Genomic DNA, 15,298 nt, shown 5'->3' on the forward strand with positions numbered 1-15,298 from the left:
TTTGACAAGTGTGGAAGTGAGGCATGTCAGCTGGCAGCCTGCAGTAAATGACACACCACCAGCGAATGATAATCCTTCTCTGTGCTCCAGAATATATCTTGGATTGAGAGATGAACAATGTATGAAATGCTACACTATAAAGCATGATGCTATTCTGATGCTATGCTATTAACATTTCTGTCTTTAAGTTATCAAATATCTGCGTCACGCCTAAAGAGGAGCTTCTACTGTATGTCTCCCTAATGGGTTTTGAACCACCTTTTATCTCATTACAACATGGCACCAGAACAATGTCAACTGTGTATTGATTAAGGTATCCTAAGTATGCAAGAAGATACAGACCTATTGGAAAATAGACTCTACAATGAACTAGAACCAACTGGTTGCTTGAGACGTTAATAAACGTTCATTCGTCTATGTCTTTTCTGAACAATTTACAGTGGATTCTTACCCAAGCTGTGTTTCAATCTGTTTATGTCAGGGTATATCGGGACAGCTATTATGTAACATTACAGATATGAGGGCATCTGTTAGGCTGATGGCTGGTATGACTTCCACAACATCTATCTATCTGATGTGTGCACCATTGCAAATAGGATTACAAAATCTCAAAGTTGGAAACTTTCAATGGGAATTAATGGGAATGTATGGGAGTTAACAGGAATAAACTGGTTAGCCAGCCAGACAACCAGATTTCATGCAAATCCAGCTGATTTTTTTGGGGGGTATCACAGGGCTCATTTATTTATTCAACATTCATGCTTTTTTGTTGTTCAGTGAAAGAATTGATTAAAGTTATGCTCACAAATAAATCATTAATTAAGATAAATTTGCTTTAGTACTTTGCATGCATGTCTGCTTATGACCAAACAAAATGTTTACATTTTCATTTGTATATAATACAGTTTTTATAAATTATCTCAAATTTCCAATCAATTCTCTTTAATTCCCATAAATTCTCCAACTTGGAATATTTCCAAAATTGCCCATGTTAACTTCCCATGGAAAGTTTCTGAAAAGTTTCAACCCTAATTGTAAATAACTTGAAGCAATAAATGCAGAGATGCATTGCACTTAATTCAGTAAATAATACCAATAAATTGACGATTTCTTATGTCAGAATGTATTGACAGAATCTATAGCTTTCGTAATCTGCTCCTGCCTTTTGAAACCAACAAAAACAGTAATTAATAAAATAATATGTTAAATAAAAAGATATAAAATACATAAATGAATATATAAAATATAGAAAAAAAAAGAAATCAAATTGATTAATAAATATTCAATTAATCTGTTAATGTTCAACTCTGCATAACTGTATATTTAACATCAGTTAAGGTGTGGTTACATTTATCATTACTCAATCCATTGAGTTTCCCAAGGGTGGAAAAGTTCCCCATGTCGATTTCTCTCATATTCAATTTGATCATGTGACTTCACCACACTGACCAACGGAAACCTGCAGGGTTTTGCTGTATTTTTCACAAAGACAATTTAATTTTGCCCACACTAATTTCACTAATCTGACCGCACCTTTATGTTGAGAATAGACTCGAGTTGCATTCAGTCTGAACAAACAAATTGCTTGTCAGTGGAAACTTTGTGTAGGACAACTAACTTAACAACAAATGGAATTTGTTTGAGTTGAACAAACATTTAATTTTAGTGATGGCTCACTTCTAATAGTCTAATAGTAGGAATACACCTGAGGTTTGGATTGAACCCTTCTGACTTTATTTTACCCCTAGGTCCAACCAATGAAGGATTACAATGTAGTTTAATATTAGACAGAATATGCCAATGAAGGCATTTTTTTATAAAGAAACATTGGATACAAGACAGAAAATGATCTCTTTATCAATACAAAATGTATTCACATGTTTGTCTCCTTATCAAGTCAAACAGGATATACAGCAACACTGCATGCTAACTAGCGTCCTTCCTGTCTGCTATTAAAGAAGTCACGTCATCTTAACATAATACTTCCTGTCGACTTAATCTCTATCAGTACGGGAGCCTGGCCCAATGACTACTCATTGACCCTGAATGATGCACTTGTTAATATATCTTCCAAAGTAAATAGAGAAATGATGATCTTGGCCAAAATGCCACGGCAGCTGATTCTCATGCCATCAATGAGTTTTATATGAGGTTATAATACTCCGTGAGGGTGAATTCCCATTATTTAAATTTGGTGGAGGGAAACGATGACATGGCTAACCTTATTCTGCTTTTTTTGGGGGCTTTTTTTGGCTTGGATGGATGAAACGGCAGATTGCCACTGTAAACACGCAATGGTGCCACAAAGACAAGTGACAGGCAAGATCTGTTTTTTTTTTGTATAGATCACAAATCTATACAAAAATCAAGCAATATGTTTGCTAATATGTCGACACATACCTTTAAAGTGGTGCATTCGCTCTTCAACCCAGATCCACTAGAAAACAAAAATATGTACAAATTGATATTAATTGCATTACACACACACATTGCACAGCGTATTCTAAATGATAGTGAGCTCAAGGTTTGAGTTTGATGAATCAGCATTCAAAATACTTATCCTACTCTCTTGGATATAGTAACTCTAATTATTATATTTGTAATTTTAGCTGATGCTGTATATACAGAGACAGTCCCCATAAATCAACCTGAGGTTAAGTGCATAAATGCATTATTCAGTGGCACAATAATGATAGTTCATGAATTATCTCTTGTGGGGTTTGAGCCTACAACCTTTCAGTTAACATTACCTGTCCACAGTCAATGCATAGTCAATGCGTTCCAGCCAATGCTTCACTGTGAGCTGTAAATATCAAATTAGACAAATATAAAATGATAAAGTAAATAAAAAAAACAATTTTAGTGTGTAATAAATATATTTTAAATATTACTTAAAGACATAATATATTTAGTTATTTAAAAAATAATAATTTAAATAGATTTAAAAAATAAAATAATAATAAATTCCACTCAAGACAATAACTGTTGGAAATGAGCTAATCTGTGCAGTCAGTCGCACAAAAGCGCCACCCAGTGGCAGTGGAAAAATACATGCCTGCTTTGTTTACATCAGAAATAAAAGGTGCGCACTTGACTAAAAACATCATTAGCTGAGAAATAAAAGGCTGATGGTGGGGTTAAACCTCGTATATTTACCCCACGGCACAGCAAACAATAAGAAATGAAAATAAGGACCACAGAATCAATAGGTTACATAAACCCAGTCATAATAAAATGAACAGGCAATAAGTCTTTCATGCAAATCTGACGGTATGTGTGTATGCTCAGGACAGCTTCAAACTATTTGGTAAATCGACTGATGTCTGTCCGGAAACTTTATATGTTTTAATTAACGTTAGAAGAAAAAAAGAGCTCACCTGTTATGGTGTTCCTGACTGTTCGTGATGAAAACATATTACATGGGTCAGGGCAAAGCACACTGGGTTGTAAATAAGAACTGCGTAACATTCTATCTTTGCCACGCCAAGTAGGCTAGGCCACACACACACACCACACACACACACACACACACACACACACACCTTTGTCGCAGCAGAACCCTCCTCTTCCCTGCACACCCCACCTTGATTTGTTTATTTCTAAGAATCACCCCCCGTAAGTTATATTTAACTCATGATAATATTTCCATGGAAACAAGTCAAGGTAACGTTATTCCTTAAGCATCTCAATATACATACGTTAACTGACAGCATCCTTATGATGCACCAAATCAGGACAGACTGACTTACCAACATATATGACGTTCTTCAAATAATAATACATTGTTTTGCATTAACGTTAGAACGAAAACACATGTGATACAAAAGTTCATCAACCTGTCACACAAAACAGCCTATTTTCCCTGAAGGTGGATTATTTATAACAACGCAACGCCTAAAGTACTTCACAACTTTACTTGATAGAAAAACCCCACTGACCTGAACACACGTGTCGTTGAGTTATTCTATCTCTCAATGATGTCAAACGACGGATGATAATTACTTGAACTGCATTTTCAATTGCAAAGCGTCGTGTTGCCGAGCGAACAGAATGTTCGACAGCGCTTCGGCGAGGCCCCGCCCAGCTCACACACCCCCGTTTTCTGATTGGCTGTCCGTCTAGAACGCAGTGTGTCGTCAGCAGAAATCACATGCTTTTGACGCATGTTTACAAACACTCGAGCGAATCACATGTCGCAGAGCCGTATTGACATGTTTCGCGACTGCTGGGTTATTTGTATTGTTAGAAGAGGCATTTCCCTTTGCGCTACATTTTGGTGTGAGACGTGCCGTTCAAATCGTACGACATATTTGAGCTTTCTGCCATCGAATGTGACCACACTATGACCCCTGCAAGAAAAAGGCGTTTCCACTCGGCTGGTGAAAGTCGTACTGGCGGCAAACATGAAGAATATGTTTTTAATTTACGATGTAAAGGACATTTTGATATGTTTTCAGCATCTGGCAAGAAAAGCACAAACCGAAAAACATCCCTTAGACACCCTTGACTGGGTATTACATGGATGTGTTTATCACGTTAACGTTGACATTTAAAAAAAAAAATAATATTGTTATGTATGTTATTGTATGTTATATATGTTAGTGTGAACATGATTAGCACAAGCATTTTCGTAAAAAATATTGAAATATATTTTAAGAGAAAAACAGTGTTTTGACACAGGGTCTAAAGGGTCTCTTTCTGTGTGAGCTTTACCTGTCACATACTGTATCAAAATTACCTTTAGATCGGAAATAATATTTATGATTTATGAATATAATATTTAATGTATATGTAATTAAATGTATGACCAGCACTATAATGACAAAACAATAGGCATTTACAACGTGTACTTTTAATATAAAATAGCTTAACTGTCTTTCCAGCTGCATTTCACTTTGACAGTTCTTGTCGAAATATATATATATATGTTCAGCTACTCATCATTATTACACCAGGGGGCGACATTTGTCCAAGAAAAAGATAACATGCATCAGTAACATTCTTTATGCATGATGCAAGTGTCATGATTTTACACTATGCTGGGCCCTGTACGCAACAAGAGAAGAACTTTAGTCTCATTGTGTCTAAGTTGCTCTTAACGTATCTTGCTTTTGAATATATTTTGCATATGCCTTGGGACGTTTTTGTTGAGGCCAAGATGCATTATAAATAATGCTAAAGTCAACTTAATTACAACACACACACACACACACACACACACACACACACACACACACACACACACACACACAACTTAATTACAACATACGCACGCATAAACGCACACAAACGCATGTAATAATAAATCTAGTGTCAATATAGATACAAACAGTTATGTAATTACAATTGAGTGTAATGGTCAGAGTTGAGTTGAGATGACGCTTGACTGGGAAACGTTTTGGAGAACAGGAAATGAAATCGTTTAAATGTGTATTGCATCATGGTGGAAAGAAAGAGACATGTTTTCCAGATTCTGCATGGTCTTCATCAGATGTTGTGGCCTTGAAAAGACAACCGAATACTCCCCTGTAAGAGAATTAAAACATCTCACAGAGAACAATAGTTTTATTCATTTTATTTTCGTCTGATGTCAATGAAACGAGTTTTTTTATGCAACAATGCCATTTTTTTCTAATGTTTTTTCTTCTTCTTTGCTCTCAGTATAGTAGGCTAGTATCTTGGGTAACTGTTAATTTAACCAGCAACCTAACAAAAAGTTAATTCTTTTGATGTTACAGTAATAGGGGAAATCATGTTAACGTTAATTAAAAAAAGTGAGGTTTAGAATAAAAATGTATTGGTTATGTACCTGCAATTTTTTTCTGATTAAGTTGTGTATAGGTTACATTTAATGGCAAACATCAGCTTTAATAAGTTGGCCTATTTACATTCCTCAAACATGTGAGGTTTAGAATATAACTGTTTAGGTGATATATTTGACATAAAAGGCTGAAATTTATGCAAAAAAAAAAAAAAAATTGGTTAATAATTAAATTACATGACAAATTTTCTGGTAACATAATCCATTACATTACACATTTAAGGTAATAAAATTAGACTACTTTTTGATTAATTTTAGATTACTTTTTACCTAAATCGTATATCACATTAATTTGAATAGAATAATCTATACCCTATATATGTATAAATACAAATAGAAAGAAAATATATTCCATTCTATGTTATGAACAACACAATGTGCATTAAATATTACATTATGTCAGGGTTTCCAAAACTGGGGTTTGTGATGGAACTTCAGGGGATTCATGAGTTTGATGAAAAGCTATTAAAGGAGCATTGTGTAAGTTCTACAATTTCTAACCGTTACTAACATCAGTGGCCGCAGCAACCACAAAGATTCACCAGCATGTTTACAGAGGTAAGAAAAGTTACAGTACTGTAAGGGGCAAGACAGCACGGGGTTTGTTTTTATACCCAGCGCTGACGCACCCTCCAAGAATCATAATGCGCTCTGATGTTGACTCTTGTCTTTGCCCAAAGCCAGGTCACTCTCTATTTTGGATGCGCTAGATGGCTTTTTTTTTAACTTATGAGGAGTTTCCATGGGAGTCTGGATTGTGCTGGAGGCTGGTCGCTTTTTTCCGTCTGCAGAGCCCATTTGAAACACTACGGCTAGCGTTTGCCACTGCTTACTAATGGCTGCCGTACGGATGTAATGGTGCATTCTATTATTTATCCGTCTTCGAGATCCGAATCGGAAGACAGACGTTGCCTAGCAACACGTCCCCTTTCCTCGTATTTCTCCTCTCGGACGTCGGACAACCGTGAGGACACCGAGCAAGAATTCCGTTTTGGAATTCAAGATGGCTGCGCCCTGTGTGACTTGTATGAATTGTTTTCATTGTTTTTGAACCGCTTTGGTATTTTAAATGACGATTATAATCACTCGTATTACTGCGTCCCCTGTAGGTATGGGAATTGGTTGTAGTGAATAGAAGATTAACATGAAAAACATTAAATAAAGTGAACATTTTCAAGTTCAAATGGCTGCGTTTTGATAAGGTGTAGGCTAGTCATAATATTAAATTTTTTTTTAATGTAAGTGCCTGGTACTCGGCCAGTGCTACCATTACAACAGCTTTCCGGGTGGCGTCCATTTTTTTCTTCGACTCGTTCGCTGGCTATAATAGAATGCACCATAAACCCAAGTAGACGAGAACACAAATAACGCGCCAAAAAAGACCCGACTCCTCCACACACAATTGAGCCTACATATCCCCTTAAGCAATTAAATCATAAAAGTAAAAAAAACACATACACAAAAAAAACAACCTCACATCACACTTAAAAATGTTTAAAACTATTTGTTTACCTGAATATCATGGGACCATAAACTAACATCGGAGAACATATGATTATTGTTGTTATTGACTTGAATTGAAATTCTCAGTGGGTACTTCTCGAGTAAATATATTAGGCCAAAGAGCTTTAGCTGACCGAAAAAGTTGAGGAATCCCTGCTTTGCATGTAAATATGAAATTATGTGCATTTGTATATTTTACTGTGTTTGAAAGAAAAAAAGCATTTCAAAGACAGTAAAAGATTTAAATGAATCACTAAATAATTATTCAAATAATAATCAATGTGTCTGTCAGGAGCTGGTGCAATGTTGCAATGCTGAAAAAAATTAAATGATTTCTGTAAATCCAGTGATCAAATTCATGTGGGTCTCAGTTCATTTAGAGACTCGTGACTAGTGGCTGCGTGTGTGTGATTCCACAAACCTGGAAGACCTTCTTCTATTTATATATAAATAACCATCATCAGCTTTAATAAGCACATCAATTCTAAGCATGTAAGAAATCTCATTTAGTTCTTCTGAAATGCTAATGTAAATATGCCATGATGTTCCAACAGGTGCAAACTTTGCACATGAGGAAAAATGTGATAGCGTACTTGACCATCCGAGCTGCAGTAAAATGTTATGATCCCGTAATATTCTGAAACCAGTGGACTATTATACTGTCATATGGCTGGGTTATACAAGGCTGTTCACACACAGTACAGGCTCCTTCAAATGATCTAAATCAGCCATGCACTGTATGCTGCTGATTGCATAGAAATAAATGAATGTTTGTGAAAGTGTGGCTTCCATGGACTGCAGTATTGGCAACTTGACACTGGCTGTCTGTATTTGTAGTTTTTGTATATGTGTGCATGTGTTAGCATCGCTAATAAAACCTAGTAGTATCATATTTTACACATGATGAAACTAAACCCCCCAGGCGCGGCAGAGAGTTTGTGTTTGTTGAGAGGTCACTCTGGCTTGGACGGCTTGGTATGTGTGTAGTTTAAAATTTGTTATTGACACACCCTTTAGGTCAGACTTAGGAGCAGCACATGACTGTGTCAAACTCTCACACAAAGATGGATGGAAATGTGCACACGCCTTACATGCGTAAGCAGCGATATCCTTCGCGCCACTTTTCCCTTGTGTATGTATTTTTATGTCATGCACTCACCCAAAGAAAAATTGTAATGCTTTATTACATCGCTTAAAGGAATATACAGAGTTGAGAACAAGTTGAGCTCAATTGACGGAGATTGTGGTGTAATGTTGATTAAAGTCAAAACAATTTTTTTCACTTTGTCCCTCCTTTTCTTAAAAAGCAAATATCTTAGTTACAGTTGCACGTACATTGGAAGTGAATAGGCCAAATTCGTAAGCTAAAATACTCAATAGCCACTATAAACAATATGTGCATCAATATGACTTTGTGAAGAAAAAAGTTTAGAGTAAAGTTCGTCATGAAAATGCAATGCCATGAAATGACATAATAATTTAATTTAAACAGCTTTACAGCTCAAACAGTACACACATTTTAACTTAAGAATTAATGGAAGTGCTTTTACAAAATAATCTTCACATCTGCTTTTAAATCCTCCAAATATTTAAAGCATCATTGTAATATTTATTTTTCTACAGACTTATGACTTATTTTGGCATATTTGAGCACATTTTGAGACTTTGTTCAGATCTCTTTTGAAACTGAGACACAAATGAGATCATTAATGTTCTCAAGAGAAAAATCTGAGAAGCAGATTGTCTCCATTTGCTCTACATCCCTGCCTTTGAGAAACAATGTATATTAAAGAGAAATCAGCAAATCTCGGTTTCACTGCTATAATGTTCGTCTTATTCTCTATCCTCCGTTCAAATGCTTACAGTTAAATCTCCTCAGCAGCCTCCTCGGACCCTCCTGTAAGAACAGTCAGTTCATGTATAGCCGTGGATTATGTGTCGTATAGTATCTGAGCACACCCTCTTGCCATGACTGGAGATGTAGGGAGGGATGGAATGAAGTGAGGACTTTGAACTGGAAAGATGGATTGCTCTGAAATGCTAAACAGTCATCGAGTTCCTGGCAAAATAAAGGCCCTGCATTAATAAAATGCACAATAGTATATTCTGTTGTTCAAATTGGGTGACATGATCCTGATTTTCTTTCCTTTACCAATCAGTGCTGAAAATTCAATCAATAATCGTGGTAGGGGCGTCCGATTTAGTGACGTCATAAAGTCGAACGGCTAAATTTGAGACAGGGGAAAACATATCCGGAGATTTATTTTTAAATGTGAACTAGTGAAATGACAGAATTCCCTTATGATGCATTTATAAATGTTGGACATTGTTATCGACAAATAAAACAATTGAGAGTGTGAAATGTGTGTTTTAGAAGAATTTAAGTGCCCACGCCCTTATTTTATGACTACCCTTCTCTTTGGCTGATAGAGTGACCAATCCGAGTGAAATTCTTTTCACCTTTATTGTCTGAATGGCAAGCAAAGACTATTTCTTGTGCATAAGAGTGTGTGATTTATGTGTAATAGAAACAAAGCCAAAGATGCATTAGCAGTGGTTCCTTTCACAAAGGGGAAGCCGTCAAGTCAATACATTTCCTGCAGAGATCTGTAAGGGCCAGATGTTTTCCAACCCGAGAGATAAAGACCATGTCAACATGAAGCAGTCAAAATGCTCACATAAAGCAGGAAGTGGGTAAACATTCTTAAAGGACAAGTTCGGTATTTTACACTTAAAGCCCTGTTTTAAGATCGTTTCTGATGAAATAGAGCAGTTTAGTTTGAAATTTAGACACATACTGTTGGCCCGAGAATTTTCGGTTTCTGTGGTTTCACCCCCACACCTCCACAATCGTTGCATAGGTGCACTGGAACAATCCTTCCTAAAACGCATTAAACTTTAGTTTACAAAGACGTGAAACTCACAGAGTGGTTAGGAGTGTTCACTGATATGCTCACACAAAAATCACTGCAAAAGAGGTTTTTTACCATTCGATGTTAAACTGTGGGCCTATTTTTCCAAACGCCTCACACCCGTACTTTTTTTCGGTTGAGAGCTTGAATATAGACACTCCAGCCCAGTTGGTGGCGATAATGCACCTTTGCCAATTGCAAGCAAACCACTGGTATTTCATAGAATTCACAGAAGAAGCAAAAGAATACAAACAATCCCATTTAATACCGGTGGAGTCAATGGAGTTGGACAAAAACTATGATAAAACCTGTTGGAAAGCATCTTTTGCAGAGCTTTTTGTGTGAGCTTATCAGTGAACACCCCAGACCACTCGTTGAGTTTAAAGTTTAATGTGTTATAAGAAGGATTGTTCCAGTGCACTTATGCAATCACAGAAACCAAATATTCTCGGGCCAGCAGCATGTGTCCAAATTTAAATCTTAACCGTTCTATTTCATCAGAAACTATCTTAAAACAGGGCGTGTAAAATACCGAACTTGTCCTTTAAGCTCACTTATTCCTAATAGAAACCTCCTGAGGGTTCAGCTTCTATAATGGAGACAGAAAGGTCACATGAAATGGCTTTATAGGCTATATAAGAACATGTGATCACTCAGGACATTTACCCAATGTTTAATTTGATTAGAATGCATTGACTCACAATTCACCTGCAAACGCCTCTGTCAGAAAGATGAGTGATATTTGAAACGGACGTCTCAAAATATAACATCAGGTGTAGAAATGCAAGTTTTAAACCAAACCAAAGAAAAAAAATAATATCCTATATTATAATCAATTATTATTATTATTTCTATAATGTAATTATTTATTAAAATAATAAATTCGTTTAATATTTAAATAATATATAAATTATTAAAATAGATAGGCTCCAGCATGTGGTTTGTAGAACAGGATCGCCATGCCATTATATCCATTAGGGAGCTTTTATCAGTAAATATTGATTAAACTATTATCACAACTCAAATTAAATCACGCCTATCCAAAAACTATTAAATAGTTCGAATTAAAATGTGAAGTGTTCTTCAGTCAGAACAGAAAGCTGTACCAAAGATAACATGAACCAAAGATTTCTTTTGTGGTATTTATGTTCATTTCAAATGTTCTAGCCTAAAAACATAAAGTAGAAGTACACTTTGCACCCTTCATCTGCCTTTCTCTCTTGGTGACGACAAGTTCGACAACAGACTCTCCGGGGATTCTCCGACTTCCCCTCCCTTGGCTGGTGTGGCCTGAACCCCCCTGACACATAACATTCTTGGACTTCTCTGACTCTATCCCTCAGTAAGGCTATCTAACCATCAGAGTGAGGTGGAGGAAAACTCGACAAACCTCACAGCTGCGACAACACACACATCGACACCACTCAATGGGACAAAAAGAGAAAACACCCTGCTGCCTTGGATTGGGTGGGAGTGTGGATATATGTGTGTGAGTTTAATCTCTGACACCTCGTGTCACACACACGCGCAGAAAAAAACTCTCAGATAAACTCAGGATTTCTCTTGGTCAAACACATGTTTTGATAATCAATGAAAACAAGTCTGGTCAGCATAAAAAAAGAAAAAAAGAGAAAAGATTTTGGACATGGAGTTCTTGGAAGAAATAGTCTACAATGATATGGAAACATGACCATTAAGTGCCATTAAATAACAATATATGTTTTTTTTTTCTTTTGACCATACATAGATGTACATGCTAAATACTGTTTCCAAGCCCTACTGTCACTGACATAAATATTAGCTACTTTAAGTCTAGTGACAATTAGATTTTATTCCTGGCTGATGGAAACACTTTATTTTGTATCACACTTGCATTTTTACCACGCATGAAAAACACGGCAATGATGATTAAAACTTTTCGTTGCTCATGGCCTGTAAAAATATTATTAGTGACATGGCGACAGCCAAGGAAGGGCACCATCTCATAATCTTGGCGGCGGCAAATATAATATTTTTTTTTTTTTTGAGCCATATATTTGGTCATGCTACGAGCATTAGTACAAATTTGCTGATAAATCCTCTAACTAGTTGAAAAAGATTTAATTTTTTAATAAATCAATGTCTGTATTTACTACCCGCTGTTCAAGAAAGGCTCTTTCAATCGATTCTTTGCAGCGAATCTATCAAACGGATGGGTTTGCAAAACATGAATCATTTTAATGAATCGCGAAATGATTCATTAAAATGATTCAAACGACTCACTCGGACACTGAATCGTTTGGAATCGTTTTTTTTTAACTGTAGAACAACAAACCGTTTAGAACACAATGAAATTAAAACTTTACCTACAGAAAACTGGGCTAAACCTTTTTTACAGTCTATGGAATAAACCTTCAAATCTAATCTTGGCCGTCGTGAAAGACGAGGAGGGTCTTTGTGAAGATCAACTATACTGCAGGTAAAAATGTTTAGTAACGTTAGCCTATGTTACAAAATAACAAAAACGTACCATGGTATATCATGGATTTTTAGAATTGGTGTAGTCTACACTTGGAGAATCATGTTGTTACTATGCCTAATATACACGCAAATCATTCAGTAGCATAGGCTAATATAGGCCTATAAAAATATGGTAACGTTACATGTGTGTTAGAATCTGATACCCTTGAGTAGGCTGGCTCATCAATCAACGGTTATTTTGAGGTCAATTTTCGTTCTTTTCAGTTGAGTCATGATATGAAATTTATTTCTGTGCTAAAGGAAGGTTGTTTCTCAGTCTGTTGTTTGTTTGTACCAGACTTGTTTGTACTTGTTTTTTTTTTTGTTTTTTTTTTTGGTGGGTTGCATTGTGAGGTTATTGTGGTTCATTCATGATTTGTAGCTATTTATCATCAAAGTGAGCGGCATTAGGGAAATGAGAATGGAATTGTGGGGTACAAGAGCATCCTGTGGTTATCAGAGGAGATTATGAGTAGAAGATTCACAATAGAGTCAAAATATGTGAAATTATATAAATGTGCTCCAGGCAGGAAAATGTCAGGACAGTCTTTTTAGATTTGTTAAATATTACTCAAAAAATATTTGATGTGGTTGGTCTTCATCATCTAAGACCGCATAAATATTTGGTCTGGATCTGGGCCTGGTTTACAAGAAGGCAGTCGGACTTCCAGCATAGTGAAGGTTTTAATGACCTAGTCTGTGTGTATCTTTTGAGGACCTCACAGGCATGAAACAGAAGTTGCAATAGTCTTTTCTTCCCTATAGTGACGTTTATCCAACAGCTTCTCGAACAAGAAAAAATGTAGAGCGCCTGTAAACACGTCATCAGAGAATTGATTTTGCTTCTAAAGGAAAGGGGATTTTTACAGGGCACGTTAATTATTCACACTGCGAATACTGCAATTTCACTTTAATTTATTTTAAAATATAATTTGTTTTTAATTAGGCTCATAAGGCTTTTCTGTGGTCTGAACTCATCTTTGGAATGTTGCCATTTTTATTGATATTTGTGCTGATTTAGAAAGTTTTGCAATTCAGAGCTTAATTTCCAGGAGATATTTGTGATGTGATATGATTATCCCATTAACAGCAGAACTCGGCAGTAGAAACACATAAACGCTGACTTGCTCTCTCTTAAACTGATTAGGGACCACCGAACCCCACCCAAATCCCTGCAATATGATGTCATCACTGTCTCTTATACAAACCAGCTGTTTGCTTAAATGGCCTTTAGATACCAGCCAAATTTTTGCACGTGTGTACAGGAATGAAAGAGAGATGGAGTGAGAACATATGTGTGCATTTCATATCAAACAGAAACTCTTGAGTAAACAGCCCAGCAGCCAAATAAATGAAAAATCGCATCATATAGGTCCAAGGCACACAAAGACGAGGTCTCACTGGGGTAAAGTAGAAATGATTAGTGATCACATACATTTTCCAAAACTTTATTCCTATCACAAACATACATCAGTTTAACACAATGCTAGTACACCGATCCAAAACAAGACACCGGAATGTTAAAACAAAATATCATAGTTGAAATAAAGGACATGATATTCATATGTATATACTTTCCTATATTCGTATAATTTCATTTTCTTGTCAGTTTATTTCAAGAGATACTACTGTCACTCTAGCATTCAATTTTGACACAAAGGTTTAGTCAAGTCTTGTGTCAGCAATCTTGGGAAGAAGTGTGAACAAGATATGGGTTGAAAAATAGTGTAGAAATGTTATTTTTGTCTACACATATTGTATAGTACACATTGTATTGGAGTGAATCTACTAAAACTAAAGGCGATGGGTAAACTCCAGGGTTTAATGGCTGCAACTAATTACGTACATTTATTTATGCCTAATGATTTATGTACAGTGTAGTAAAAAATGTAGATGCAGAGTAAAACAAACACACCCAAGAAAGTTAAAAAAATTAGGGCAGGTCATCCAAACGATTAAGTCAGTCATTCAGTCCATAAAGAATACATCTAAATGTCTAGAATAAAAAAAAAAATATTACAAAAAGGGCATAATACTGGTTTACAAAGTACGGTGTAACTCAATCCAGAAATGTAAGATAATATTTAGCTGTCACCCTGAGTGCTAACGGGCTTTTCAGCATACCTAGTTTGTTGGATTTTACATTAAGGGTTGTTCGCAGCAATGAAATGGAGTTCACGTGCACACTGATTTTTTTCATGCTCACCAACTCCACAAATCATTACTTTGTCATGCAATGATATTAACAAAATTATACAAGACTATTAACTAGTCAGATCATACTGTACACAAAGAAGAACATATAGCACATTTCATAAGTCTAGAAACACACAAACAACCCAAAGCAAACAAAAACACAACTCGTGCCCATTAGATTCAGAGAGTTTCTTTATGGTGTGACACACTCAGCTGGAAGCTTTAGAGCGCTGGGACAGGAGCACGGATCCTCCCGGTGTAATGTTCCACTTCCAGCCATGGCTACTCTTATGGAAGCCAACAATGACTCATGGGAAAGGGTCCCCACCCCACAGTAGTGTTATAAAGTACTCAAGAGTTGCGCTTC

This window comes from Pimephales promelas, chromosome 20 (assembly GCF_988280905.1).
Source record: "Pimephales promelas chromosome 20, fPimPro1.hap1.1, whole genome shotgun sequence".
Lineage (NCBI taxonomy): Eukaryota > Metazoa > Chordata > Actinopteri > Cypriniformes > Leuciscidae > Pimephales > Pimephales promelas.